The following is a 13791-nucleotide window of genomic DNA, read 5'->3' on the forward strand; positions in this document are numbered from 1 at the left end:
GGAAGTCTTGTGGGTTGGTGAATACATCTGCGTGCTGAGAGGGTGGTAGATGTACCTCAGATCCATGAAAACTAGCACTTGGGTCTCTTCTGGACCTCAGCCTGTGTTGAGGACTTTCTGAACCTCTTCACTTGGCTTTCTATCTGCACCCTCTTTGGTAATGTTTATTATAAACTGGTAATAGTAAATAAGCTGTTTCCCTGAGTTCTGTGATCTATTCTAGGAAATAACTGACCCCACCCAGAGGCTCATGGGAACTTCTGATTTGCAGCCTATTGGCCAGAAGGTCGGGAGTGAGGGAGGCCCAGACTTGTAATTTGTATTTGAAGTTGGAGGTCATCTTTGAGACTGAGCCACAAACCTGAGGGGTCAGGATTTAATTGAGTCACTGGACCACTCATTGGTGTCCAGAGTTGGAGAATTGGTTTTTGGTGTCAGAAGTGTTGTGAGTAGAGAAACAGTTGTTTTCCTTCATGAGGTTGATGGTAGCATGCACTTGGTTGGGCATTTGTTTTAAATAATTCACAGTTGCAGAGAACATGCTAAATTGTAATGAGTTTTGCATTATCACCCCTCTGAGCATTGGGGGCGGGGGTAAAAAAATAAGGCTCCAAATGTAGGCCTGGTTGGATTGCTGTCTGTTAGTAAGGGTAGGTATTCACCTACACAAGGAGCAGAGTGATAGGGAGCCCAGGGCTGGCTCATGCCACAATTTAGGACATGCACCAGATTCCAGGCGTTTTACCCTTTCCACCCTGTCATCTCAGCATACCAGTTTGGTTCACAAATGTATTCTGTTCATGAGAGCATGACAGCCTTCAGATCAGGGCCTGGCAGTGCCTGGAGAAACCCTCCTCCGCTTTCCTAGGAGCAGGAGACCTTCCTGGTGTCCTTGGCAGACTTCCTCCAGGATTTCTGTCTATATCCTTCACTGGGGAGCAGAAGAACAGCACCACAAATGGCTAAACCACCAGGAGCCATCCTCTGCTAGGAGTCAGAGCTGGACTAGGCCATTCTCCCCTGAAGCAAAGAACACCTTAGAGAAGAGTAGAAGCTTGTAGAAAGGGGGAAGGTGGCTGGAAATGATGTTGGTGACAAGGTACTCACCACACCTGTTTCCTCAGTTGTAAATGAGGATAATAATAGCACTTAATAGGAGAATTGTGACCATCAAATGAGTTAATGTGTATAAAGTCCCCAAGGCAGTGCCAGCCCCTGATAAACGTTCAGTATATGAAAGGTACTATTAGGATACTGAAAGCATTATATTCTATTGGTTTTATAATGAATGTTAAAAACAGGAAAGGTGATTAAACAGTTGCAGGAATGACTCATAGCACACTGTGATCAGAACTGGAGCAAAGGCATCATTCAGTTTTGATCGTTTGGGGCTGGTCATTTGGCACATGGAGCCATAAGTACTGGAGGCTTTCAAGGTGGCACTGTCACCAGGAGTGTGGCCAAATCTATCACCTCATTATAGGCAGGGTGGGGAGAGCAGGCAGCTGAGAGCACTCAGGGCATTGGTGAGGCTGTATGCTTTCATGGGGTTCCCAGACTGGGGAAGACCATTCACAGTCATGGGAGCAGAATGGCCCTTTCCCATAACTTGGGGCCCCAGCCTGAGGGCATATTCCCAGTCAGTACCAAAGACCAGCTTTCCTAAATGTCAAGGCAACCCAGCACACTACCCCCCATGGCTTTTTGAGGAGAGATTTGGGCAGTGTGCATAGTGGGGGTGTGTGTAAACTTTGGGGGGGGTGCATATTTGGCTAAGTGGTAACTGAGGAGCCAGCTGGGCTGGAGCTCAACGTAAGATAATCTACAAATCCCTGGAAGCCTCCAGAAACAAAAGAGGAAATTGTTATTTGGGGCACAGTGGGAAAAATGGGCAAAATGAAGAAAAGCAAATTAGTGAAGATAATTAACACACTCACATCCTTGCCAATATTAAAAGCTATTAAGTATTTGGTTTCTAACTGTATTATTCAGTCACTTGGTAAATATGGCTTGTAGTATGTCAGTGGATGAATAACCTTTATGTTACTATAACATTGATGAATTTCTTCACTGTGCATAGATCTGTCTTCTCTTTCTTCCTGGCTGGCCTCTCTTAAGCCAATGCGGAACTGAAAGGAGGGGAGGAACATCAAGGCTGTATTTGAAGTTGATTTTGTTTTCCTTCTAAATTGTAGGTTCCTTCAGGAAATTGGTATCCTGCTCTTTCTATCTCCATTCCTAAGCGCTCAACAAGTGAACCAATTGTATCTTAAAAGTAATATGATGCCGGGCACGGTAGGGGAATCTCGAGTTCAAAGCCAGCCTCAGCAAAAGCAAGGTGCTAAGCAACTTAATAAGACCCTGTCTCTAAATAAAATACATGGCTCAGTGGTGGAGTCCCCGAGTTCAATCCCTGGTACCCACCCCCCCAAAAGTAATATGACACTAATTTTGTACTTAATTAACATTTAAGCATTTTATAATTTATCATCTGTACCACCAACATGCATGTTATTTAATCAAGGCAGAAGATGGTGGTGTGCATTAGGGGGGAAAAAAAAAAGGATTCTTTATATCTACTATGTGCTGGGTTGCTGTCCTAGGGTAACCACAACCCAAGTTCCATTGGGAAGCTGCTTAGAGCCATATTTGATGTGTTCTGATCCTAATAATTTCTGACATGATTTAATTTACTCTTATGTTAGATAAGATCTCAACCATCAAAACCAAGGGTCAGCCAACTTTTTTCTTTAATAAACCAAATAGTAAATATTTTTTGTTTTGTAAGCCATATGGTCTCTGTCACAACTACTCAAATCTGCCATGGTAGCTTGAAAATAGCCATAAATATCACATAAGTGAATGTGCATGGCTCTGTTCCAGTAGAGCTATTTATGACACTGAAATTTGAATTTCATATATTTTTCTCCCTTGCCCCTACCTCAACCCATTGAAAAATGAAGAAAACATTCTTAGCTTGCAGGCTGTACCAAAACAGGCCCCAGACCCCTGATGTGAACCAAGTTACCTGCCAAATGTGCTACCAGTTGAGGGAGTAGTTCATATAAAGAGTTGTTTTTTTTTTTTTTTTAAATCAGGGGTAGGCAGACAAAAAGACTTGCTTGTGGTCGTTTGCATAGACCTCTTTACACTAAGTTCCCCCCACTCTTTTTTTTTTTCTTTTTTTGTACCAGTATTGAACCCAGGAGCACTTAACCACTAGCCACATCCCAGTCCTTTTTTGTATTTTATTTAGAGACACGATCTCGATGAGTTGCTTAGGACCTCAGCCTCCCAAGCTGCTAGGATTACAGGCGTTCGCCCCTGACCCTTTCTCCCTTACTGCTGGTCTTTCCCTGTGGGCAGCAGGTAACCTCTATGAGGCAGAATCATTGCTCATTTTTCTTATATTCTTAGGGTGCAGTTCATATGAGTGAATGAATAAATGAATTGATCAAATGTGCATGGCATGATGGGTGCTTATGACTGCTGATATGCAAAGGAGGAAATATCTTTTGAGAAAAGCTTAGGAACAGAATTCTGACCACGCTGCTACTGGTCCACTGAGACCCTGAACCTATTTCTTCACCGTCATAGACAGAGTTTGTGTAGCATCTGGAAGATAGACAAGTGAAAGGAGCTTCTCAAATAGCAAAGCATACACAGCATTGAAGAAAATCTTCCACTTCTCTTGACTCCTGGTTGCTCAAGTATTTCACTTCTTTCCCTACATTGATGGGTCATAATGATATTATCAAATCTTATCTCTTCTCCCACTTTCCGCTTTTACAAGGAACTTATTAACCCTCAGAAAAGTTTCCATATGGAAACGATCTCAAATAGGATTAGATTTTTAATCTAGGAACCATCATTGTGTGTGTTTGTAACTCTGTTCTGACATTGATTTAATTTATTCTTATCTCAATTGAAGTCCAAAATTCAATGAGACTTTCCCCTAAATAAAATAGGCCCCATTGTTTAAAAGTATAGAGACCATTTTTTTCTTTTTAAATTTTTGTTTATCCATGAATATAGTGCAGACAGCCAGTTCAAATCTTCATATTAAATATACCAGAAGGGACTATTGTCAGTTGAGTGACGCAGAACTTCTGACTGGTTCCCACTAAAACAATCAAGGTGAGGTTGTCCAATACCTTTGTGCACAGTTCACCCACTTGACTGTTCCAGTATCCTGATTTTTGGCCTCATTCTATGCCTGTCGTTTCTATCCATCTCTTCCCCGGTGTGTTCATCCTGATTCTATCAAGTTAAGCTGATTTAAGCTCCACAGGGACAATTTGGACTTCTCCATGATACTGGCACAAGCTTTTCTTCCTATTATGGCTACTTTCATTTAGCCGTTATGTTCTCATATTCTGACAAAGTAAAAGTTCATTGTGGCAGAAGCTTAAGTAAACAGAAACTGGACTCATACCCCATTTCCAGGAAAAATGGGAACAGTACCTTATCTGATGTAAGTAAAGTGTGTTGAACTTTGAACAGAGCACTCAGAGTAAATCCCCATTGGGCCCTTACAATGAGCCTGCTCAGAGTCAGTTGTATGAAATACCTGTTGGTTGGCAGGTTTGTGGCCTCTGTAAGGACGTGTTGTAGCTTTTATGGCAAGCCTTCTAGAAATTTTCTTGTCAGTAATTTTAAAATACTTAGATGGCATTATTTAGTTTTTCTTTCCCTGAGCCCCACTTTTCTTGTCTATGAATGGGCATAATTTCATTTCCCATGTGGGATTGATGTTGGGCTTAAAAGAAGTGCCCTAAATGAAGTACTCAGCAGAGTTTCTCAGGTTAGCAGATGGAGAATGGGTGATTCTTTTTCTGTTTTTCCTTTTCCAAATATCTCTTGGAAAGTCTTGGAAAGTTAATGGCATCTTTATGACCGGATTTTGTACTGTTGGAAAGTTTCTCTCATTTTATTACTTACATATGAAATAGTTGAACTCTAATCCTAATTTATTCTGTATATTTTCACAAACGATTCATAATCAAGCCTAAATGAATAACTTCCAGATGTTTACAGGAATTCCTACCTTTATACTTGGGAAACACACACACACACACACACACACACACACAATACTGACATAGAATTCCAGATTATAAATATGTCAGCTATCTCTTTTGCCCATTATGATTTTTCTCATGCTCTCAAGTGTTTCTCATGCTCTGAGTGTGTAGGCTCATGATGGATCTTTTGGTATCAAACAGGCATTTGTTTTTCAGGCTCAATGTTACTTAATGAACTTCAGTTGCCTTTTCGTTTATTTGGCTTAATGTTTCCTTAATCCTGAAGATGATTTTATAAACAAATTACCAATTTTTTAAAACAGTTAATATTAGGAAATTGGGACTATGTGGAATCATCTGGTTCTGGGGGCAATGGACTTTGGAATATTTATCTCCCCAGGAGACAATAACCTGTGTTTTAAATACAGAGTCTTTAGGTAGCATTTACAGTTCAGGCCTCTCCTCCCTTTCAGTTCCAAGTTGGAGTAGAGTTGTCTTCCACTGGGGAATAATTTGTCTCTATTAATTGAGAACAAATGTGCATGGGTGTTTTAATTACACAGTAAATTAGGAGAATTTAAGATGCAGAATATCTGAAAGCCAAGAATTCAAAACCAACAACTTAAAAACATAAGTAGATAAACAGGGAATATATCGCAGCATCAGAATACAAGTAGCTCCCAAGATAAAGAAGGAAAAAAATGAGATCAAGACAAATTACCAGGGTTTTGCTAAAGCTCCTTTCAGGCGGAATGATTCTGATTTATGGCTACAAGCCATTGTTGGCTGTACATGGCAGGAGGAAGAAACCACGTTCACAGGGTGGCTTTAATGAGTGGCCTTGTGTGCCTTCAGTGAGAATGCTTATTGAAGTTAGAATGAATTTAAACTTTACAAAAAAACTCCCAAAGACAGTGTTCTATCTGGATCCATGAAGACTGACCATAGGAGCAAGAGAGTGTGATTGACACTTTACCTTGAGAAAGGTTCCAGAATTTTCCTCAGACTGTCTGTAGAGTTCATGGTCTTAAAATGTTGGAATTGAAAGATGCTGCTTGAGCAGTATGGATATTTGTCGCCTTTGTTCTCTGGTCATTTAAGATTAACCAAAGATTAAGATTAAGATTATGCCTTCTCATAAACTGTTATTGCTCCTTTTCTCGGCATGATATCCATCCCTCTTCCTCCACCCCTCTGTCTGTCTGACTGTGTCTCTGTCTCTCTTTTCACTGTGGACGGCAGAATGCTCTCAACCAAATTTGGTGTTTCCTGGCAAGACCAACCTGTTAGTAGTCCAGAGCATCCTTCTCTATCTCCTCTTACAATAAAATATTTAGATATCTCTTTTTTTCTTTCTCTTTGAAATTGTCTCGTGGATATGAGTGTTGATTGTAAGCTATCTTAAACCTATTTTGGAAGCAGTTTGGACATAAATAAAACACGTGCCTCCCCATATACTCAGTGCTGATGGACTGATAAACAGAGAGATACTGACATTTGCTCTATTATCCCTGGGGGCAGAAAAATAGCCTCCAAGTGTTGGTTGTACTGATGGTAGTTGGGAAAAGTTCTCTTCAAATGAGAGGCCTCTGAGGGTAGGAGTGGGGACTTTGGCTGACCTCCAGAGTGAAACTGAGATAATAATTTCTGCCTTCCTATTACAACTTTAGGCTAATTACTTGGCCACAATCACTTTTACTGTCTTCAGTCAGGCTGGTTTTGGCCTTGCCTTTGCTTATCTTCTACCCCCATTAGACTTTGAGCTCCCTAAGTTTGAAGGCCGTCACTCTCTCCCTGGGGATCATTTGTTCTTTGGGCTTGGCTCTCCCCAGAGCCGGCAGGAATGAGATTCAAGTTAATGATCAAGACACTAATCTCTGATTACTGCAAGTTAGGCAACTTTTGACTTTCACATCTATAACCCTGACCTTGTCCTCACTGTGAAGCACCCTCCAGTGAACCTCCTGGGGTTGTTTATGGCGAAAGCATCACTGACTTTTGGGGAAGCTTCAGAATTTAGTGGTGATTTGTGTTTTACTAGGACAACTTGCTGCGCCAGCACTGAAGAGATAAACGTCCCCTCTTAAATAGAGGTGATCAAGTTTAATTCACAGACCTAATCCCTGAAAATTATAGGATGCAGTTTGTGTGTTTTTCATAGGCACATTATCTCAACAGAAATTAGTGGAAAGAAAGCAAAGGGTGACCTTGGATAATTGCCAAGTGTAACCCATGTGTTTGAGCCTGAAGTCAATGCTAGATCTTTAGGCAATAGTTGGAAATACTATAGTGGGATTGCAAGTGTATTTGCCCACGAGAGTGGCTTATCTCCTTATTTCTGTGGGTCACACACATCTGTGCTTAATCATGTCTGCCTTTCTTCTTTCTTGAATCCCAAGTGGAATGAATAGCTCACTGTGGTCCCCTTTAACAAGACAGAACAGGTCTTTACCTCAGGCTTAGGAGTTGCCTTTGTAACAATTCTTGGCTCAGGTAGCTCATATGCTTCTCCAAAATACGCCCCATAAATGTCATGAAACTGGCCTCAAAGCCATCCCCCTTTCCTCTATGAAATGCTGATGAAGCAATTGTGGAAAAAGGAAGTGTTCTCAAGGAGCCAGAAGTCAATTCTCTCAGTTCTCCAGAATAAGTTTCACTTTTTCTCAAAAGAGGATGGTGGAAAATCCCACAGCACAGTGCCAGGTGGCGGTCAGTGCTGATGGTGGAGTCACATGGGAACAGGAGGAGTTCATAATCAAGACTCTGCGGCCTCTCACCCTCCCCTGGACCAGTGCCTGTCGTCTGCTGAAGCAAGCTCCCAGCCGGCACCTGATCTTCAAGCCAAGGATTTGCTCTATTTGTTCATGATGGTTGTGTCTGCTTTCTTTGCAGGGCTACACTGTGTGCTGGCTCCTATGGGTGGTTCAACTACCAGTTGAGCCTTGGCAGGCCCTGGCCTGCCTTACCTTTCTTCTTTGTGACCAGTCTCAGGAACAGGCCCTAAAGGGTGCTAGAATTAAGCACCAGAAAGCATTTAGAACACTTCACTGTGTTCTAAGTGCTTTACAGTGACTTTTATTGGTTCTCCATCAGAATGTTGTCCTAAAGTGGAAAAAAAAAAAAATCATTACTCAGGTTTTAATGCCAGGAGGGAAACTGAGTTAGGCACAAATATACCTCACCAACAAGTTCAGATTAAAATGGATACTGTCTAAACTCCAGCCATTCTTTTGACATTTCTAGTTTCTTTATCCATAATGTAGAAAGTTTGCACATCAACAATTTTCAAATATTCTGTAGATGTAGAATTTTATGGGAAAATTCAGCATTAAAATAAATAATCATAGAGCACCTCAATTAGAAAAGGAGGGTAGAGCCAGGTGTGGTGGTACACATCTGAAATGCCCATGACTTGGGAGGCTAAGGGAGAAGGATCACAAGTTCAAGGCCAGTCTAGACAATGTATGGAGTCCCTGTCTCAAAATAAAAAATGAAAAGGATGGTAGTGGAGCTCAGTGGGGAGTATCCTGGATTCAATCCACACTACTGGGGGGAAAAAAGAGGAGGGTGGTTCCCTCTGATTTATCACATTTTGGCTCTTTCTTTCCAATTGGCCATGGAGAGGGTTCCACAGAGTTCAGCTTGAGAAAAGCAAGCCTGGACAATTATAGGAGTCTGTACATGCTACCACAGAGCCTCAGAGAGAGGGTTGTTATGGTTTGGATCTTCAGTGTCTCCCCAAAGCTCATGTGTTAAAGGCTTGGTCCCAGGTTGGTGGCGCCATTAGCAGGGTTGATGGAACCTGTAGGAGGTGGGGTCTCATTGGAGGAAGTAGGTCAATGCATTTGTGCCCTCGAAGGGGATATTGGGACCTGGGGCCTCCTCTCTCTTTGCTTCTGAGCTGTATGAGGGAGCAGCTTTGCTCTACCACACCCCCCCAACCATGATGTACTGCAATAGGGCCAAGCTACCACATGCTAAACCTCCAAAATGGTGAATCCAAATAAGGCTTTCCTATTTTAAGTTGATTTCTCAGGTATTTTTTTCACATTTATGGAAAGCTAAATAATACAGCCTGGTGATTTGGTTGAGGAAAGGTAGAAGGAACTGGGAACTCTGGCAGTAATACCTACCTTTGCTCACCTGCAATATGGTATTAGTTCTTAACCTTCCCAAGTCTGAGTTTTCTCATTAATAAATGGGAACAATAAATGAGAGCATCTGTTTTATAGCACTATGCATGAGCCCAGTCTAGGTTCCCAGGAAGTAAGGGTAATATTCTGTTATTTTTTGTTGTTGGTATAAAAAGCCAATAATAATTGCTATATTTTGAGTTTGGGAAATGAGTATAAAAATAGAAATATATCAGCAATAAATAGTTGCCTGTTCTTTTAATGCATGTGTTCTTCATTAGTAACCATTTTAACCCAACCATGTTCTTTTTTTTTTTAAATTTAAAAGTCATGGAATAGTTCTTCCTCAAGATCTATCATGTATGTCATTTCTAAGCAGTCTTTTATGTATATATAGTCATAGTGGTCAAAGCTATTATCTACTGAATTTTCTCTTATCAATCAAGTGGGAATAAAATATCAAATCAGCTATAAAGAGCAACAAGAAAACAATTAAAAGTAACTGAGTTCTGGGACAACACTGTTACTGACTCTAGGGTATAGACTCCCTGTTCCCACTTTTGAAAGTTAAGAATATAGTTGACGAGGAGCAACAAATAAAAACTCCAGAATTTCTCCATCTTTTTAATTCCCTTTATACAGACATGAAGATTTCTTAGAAAGGCTTAGAACTGAACGGGTCAGTAGGTGATGAGGTTTTTGCATAGGGAGCAGTGGGATGAAGCCCTACAGCTTGGTGAGGTTTGCAGGAGTCCCTGCTGGGGCCCTGGCATAGGCTATCTTGCAGCAGGAGCCAGGTGACACTAGGTGTTGGGGAGGGGTCATCACACCCTAGCTTTCCACTTCCTGGGCCAATGCCAGGAGGTTGTTTCACATGGCAAATTAGAAAACACACACACACACACACTATTAAACATGTAATGAATATCAGTGGGAAAATTGAATAACATTCATATTCCCATCTCTTGGACATTAATGCTGATTGCAGTTATATGCTCATGTACTAGATATAACCCCCCCGCCCATACACACACACTCTTTCTTTTGCAAGAACATCATCATCACTTTAGCCCAGCCATCTACCACAGGAGGTTTCCTTTTCTAGTAAATAGATTTGTATGCATGCATTTTGGGGGGGTATGTGGTGATACAGTATTCCTTTTTGTGGCACATCTATAATTTATCAAATTACTTATTGCCAGCAATTAAATTGTTTGTAATTGCATTATTATAAACTGTCAAATTATTCTCCTCCAAAAGATCTCCCAACTCACTTTCCAGCTGTTTGTAAGAGTGTTTGCTAACTCCATTCTTGCCAATTTCAGGAGATGTTTAAAGATTTAAATAAAACCATTTTTTAATTGCCTAAATAAATGCTTTCATAGAAAACACTTAGAAAAGAAGAAAATGGCCAGAGTTTCTGGTTAAACTGCTTAGGGCTTCTACATGAATATTGTCACACATACACATTTAAATAAACTGCTGGGTAAAAAGTTGGGGGTTATTTCATTTTAGTATATATGTGTATATTGACTAGATTATTTATATAGGATTTTTCTAGTCCCAAACTGCAGATTCTAAATAGTTGCAATATCCAAAGCTTTTTTAGCCACCAAATAACACATGTAGAAAACTCCACCTTGACCTCATGTCTCCTGTCACAGTTGGAAAATAAGAGCACCAAAAATATTGTGTAAAATTACCTCAGGCTGGTATGTATAGGTTGCATAGGAAACATTAATGAATTTTCTGTTTAGACTTGGGTCCTGTCTCCAATATATGCCATTATGTATATAAAAAATTCCAAAATCTCAAAAATTCCAAAATTGAAAACACTTCTGCACAGAAGCATTTCAGATATGGCATATTCAACCTGTTTTGGAAAAGATCTCTGAGAGTTTCTGTCTCAGTGGTGTCATGTTCCAATAATCACTGGGTCTAGGGAAGCCACAGATTTTCCCAGCATCCCTTGATTGCTAAATCCCTATGCTGAAAGTAGACCCTAGGCCATCTGACTTTTTATCAAATGTAATTTTTATTATATAGGAATGTTCAGCAGCTCTTTCTGGATTGAACATAGAAATTTTTTCATCAATTCCTCACTGTGGAAACCTTGGGATATAAAGGATAGGGGCCACTCTGTCCTTGCCCTATACCATTAGGGACAACAAACCCTGGGAAGAGAAGACCCAGAAGCTGTGGTGATCACCTGGCTCACGTAAACAGGCAGGTGTTTAGTGGCCGTGCCTAGGGTACAGTGAGCTTGCAGAGAAAGGTGCAATTCTTTTCAAGGTACAGACCTAATAGAAAACACGAACGTGGAATGGAGTTTAAAGAGGTGAGGAATTGGGTTTCATGTTAAAATTGATGATGTGGGGCCTTAACAAGGCTAAGAAAGTAGCATGAGGTGGTGAAAGGCTCATGGACTTTGGGGCCAGATCAGCCTGTGTGTATGACCTGGCTCCTTGTACAGTTTATATTCTCTGAGCCGCAGTTGTCCCATCTGAAAATAGAATGATAATGTGTATCCAAGTAGTAGCATTAAGACTGTAGGATTAGCACAGAGCCTGGCTGAGTAAAGGGCAGGCAGAACCTGTTGGAGCTCAGTGCTTTCATTAGCAGGGTGGAGGGAGGTGGTGTGGGGATGCTGCCCAAATGTTATTACATTTGACACACTTGTTGTAGCTTGGATGGCATGAGGCTCAAAGTCATGATTTCTACCCTGGGCTTTAATTAAAAAAAATGAGTGGCACTTGAAGAAAAATGACAGTTTTGTGTTTGAAGTGTTTTGCAGGACCCGTGGTAGAATAGCTGAGGTTTGAGCCTGAGGGTATAATTGGATATGAACAGAGACCTTCTTTGCCAAGCTTCTTCAGAGCCCCTTTCAGCTGAGAAAGGGTCATTCACAATCAACCTTCCTGTACCGTATGTGGTCGAGGCCTCAGTTTGCTTCCTTAGCAATGGGTCTCAAGGCATGTTGTTCCTTTTGCTCTTCTTCCCACCCCTTTCCACAGCCTAGTTCCTCTGCCTTAGATCCAGCCTTTTTGGAATTTGCCGGGACCACCAACTTTCTCCAGGATGAGCCTAGCTCACGCTCCTTGCTCTCCTCTATAGATATTAAAATTTAGTAATTTATAAACTTGAAGTTCTTTCTTCTCTATAAATATCCAGTGGCATTGCATTGCCTGCATGATAGCTCCAAACTTCTTAGTATGACACCTGGATCCCCTGCCCCTGACAGCCTCTTCACCTTAACCCTCTCTTGCCTGCTGTCTTAGGGAGGGTTCCCCTGAGGCCAGCCCCAGGTGAGGATTCTTGTGTGAGTGACTTATTGAGAGTATTCTATATAGAAACCAGTAAAGCAATGAGGGCAGCTGAATAGAGCAAGGCCCATGAAGTGATCAGTGGTCCCTCTTCAGGGCTAGAAGGCTAGACTTCAGACTCCTGTATCATTTCAGTCCTTGGCATTAGCAAGCTACTCCTGGGTAAAGGAGGCAATCATACAGGCACTTCCCCTAGAGGTGACACTACCAGGGGCTCAGCTACAAGGGCAATTCTCTGGAGAATTAGTGACCAACACTCACAGCAGCCTGAGGATGATGGCACTGTCCTAGTAAAAGGGATCCAAGCAGGGTACCAGCAACTTCCACTGTGCACACAGGGCAGGCTCGTACTGATCCTTCAAGACCAGATTTCACCTTTGTGAAGTTTTCCCCAGACCAGAAACCCTCATTCTGAATTAACGATGTTATTTCTGCTTCTTTACGCCTCATTATAAGGCCTTATCAATATCTACCTGGTTATCTTGGTGGATTGACTTAGCATTTGGCTCCTTGCTAGAATAATGAGTTTCTTGAGAGTACAGCATGTTTTAATTCACCTTTAAATAGCTACTCCCCAGACCCCAGGGCTGTCCCCGTGTAGCTATTTAGTAAAGGTCGTTTGAATTGAAATGAGCTGTGACATCTTTCCAGGCTGCCCAGTGCTTTGGCCCTACAAGATCATTTCTCCAAGGCTCCCCTGCCTGGCCGGCTCTTCAGGAATGCTAGCTCAGCCTACTGTTCTTTTTTCCCCAGAATCCCATAACCATTGAGATTTTTCATCCCACTCTCTGGATCTTCTTTCTGGCCTAGCATTTTCTTCTACCTGCTTGCCTGGATATCACCCTGCTTGATCTTACTGGGCAGGCTGCTGTCATCTATCCCCTGCATGGGCTGGGCCCTGGAGAAGATGCATTGAAATAAGTACTGTTGTGGGGCAGGTCTCTCAGAAAACACACCAAGTCCCAGTTTTGTTGAAATTGAAGAGTATTTATTTAGCTGGCCTGCCAGTGACTGCTCCCCACAGGACTCATACTGTCTCTGCAAGGAACAGCCCCGAGCCTGAGCATTTTAGGATATTTAAAGGCAAAAACCATATCTGAATTGACGTAACTGCAAGCAAACAGGTACAGAAGCTGAATTGGGCAGTTGGCGAGACACTGCAATGGGTACATATTGGTATCTCCCACAGGACTTTCCAGGTTGGCATAGCAGCAAGCAAGCAGAAGGGAAGTGGGTCAAAATGACACTAGTTCAGTACAAGTTAGAGGATGGTATTAATGTCTAGACAATCAATCTCTGACAAGGTACATT

The 13791-nt window shown here is 41.7% G+C and overlaps 1 protein-coding gene across 1 annotated transcript in view; it reads left to right on the top strand.

The window, feature by feature from the left end:
- The window catches only part of Ext1 (exostosin glycosyltransferase 1), a 264495-nt gene that overhangs the window by 134885 nt on the left and 115819 nt on the right, over positions 1-13791 (top strand). The window lies entirely within an intron of this gene.

The sequence above is a fragment of the Marmota flaviventris genome, chromosome 15, assembly GCF_047511675.1.
Source record: "Marmota flaviventris isolate mMarFla1 chromosome 15, mMarFla1.hap1, whole genome shotgun sequence".
NCBI lineage: Eukaryota > Metazoa > Chordata > Mammalia > Rodentia > Sciuridae > Marmota > Marmota flaviventris.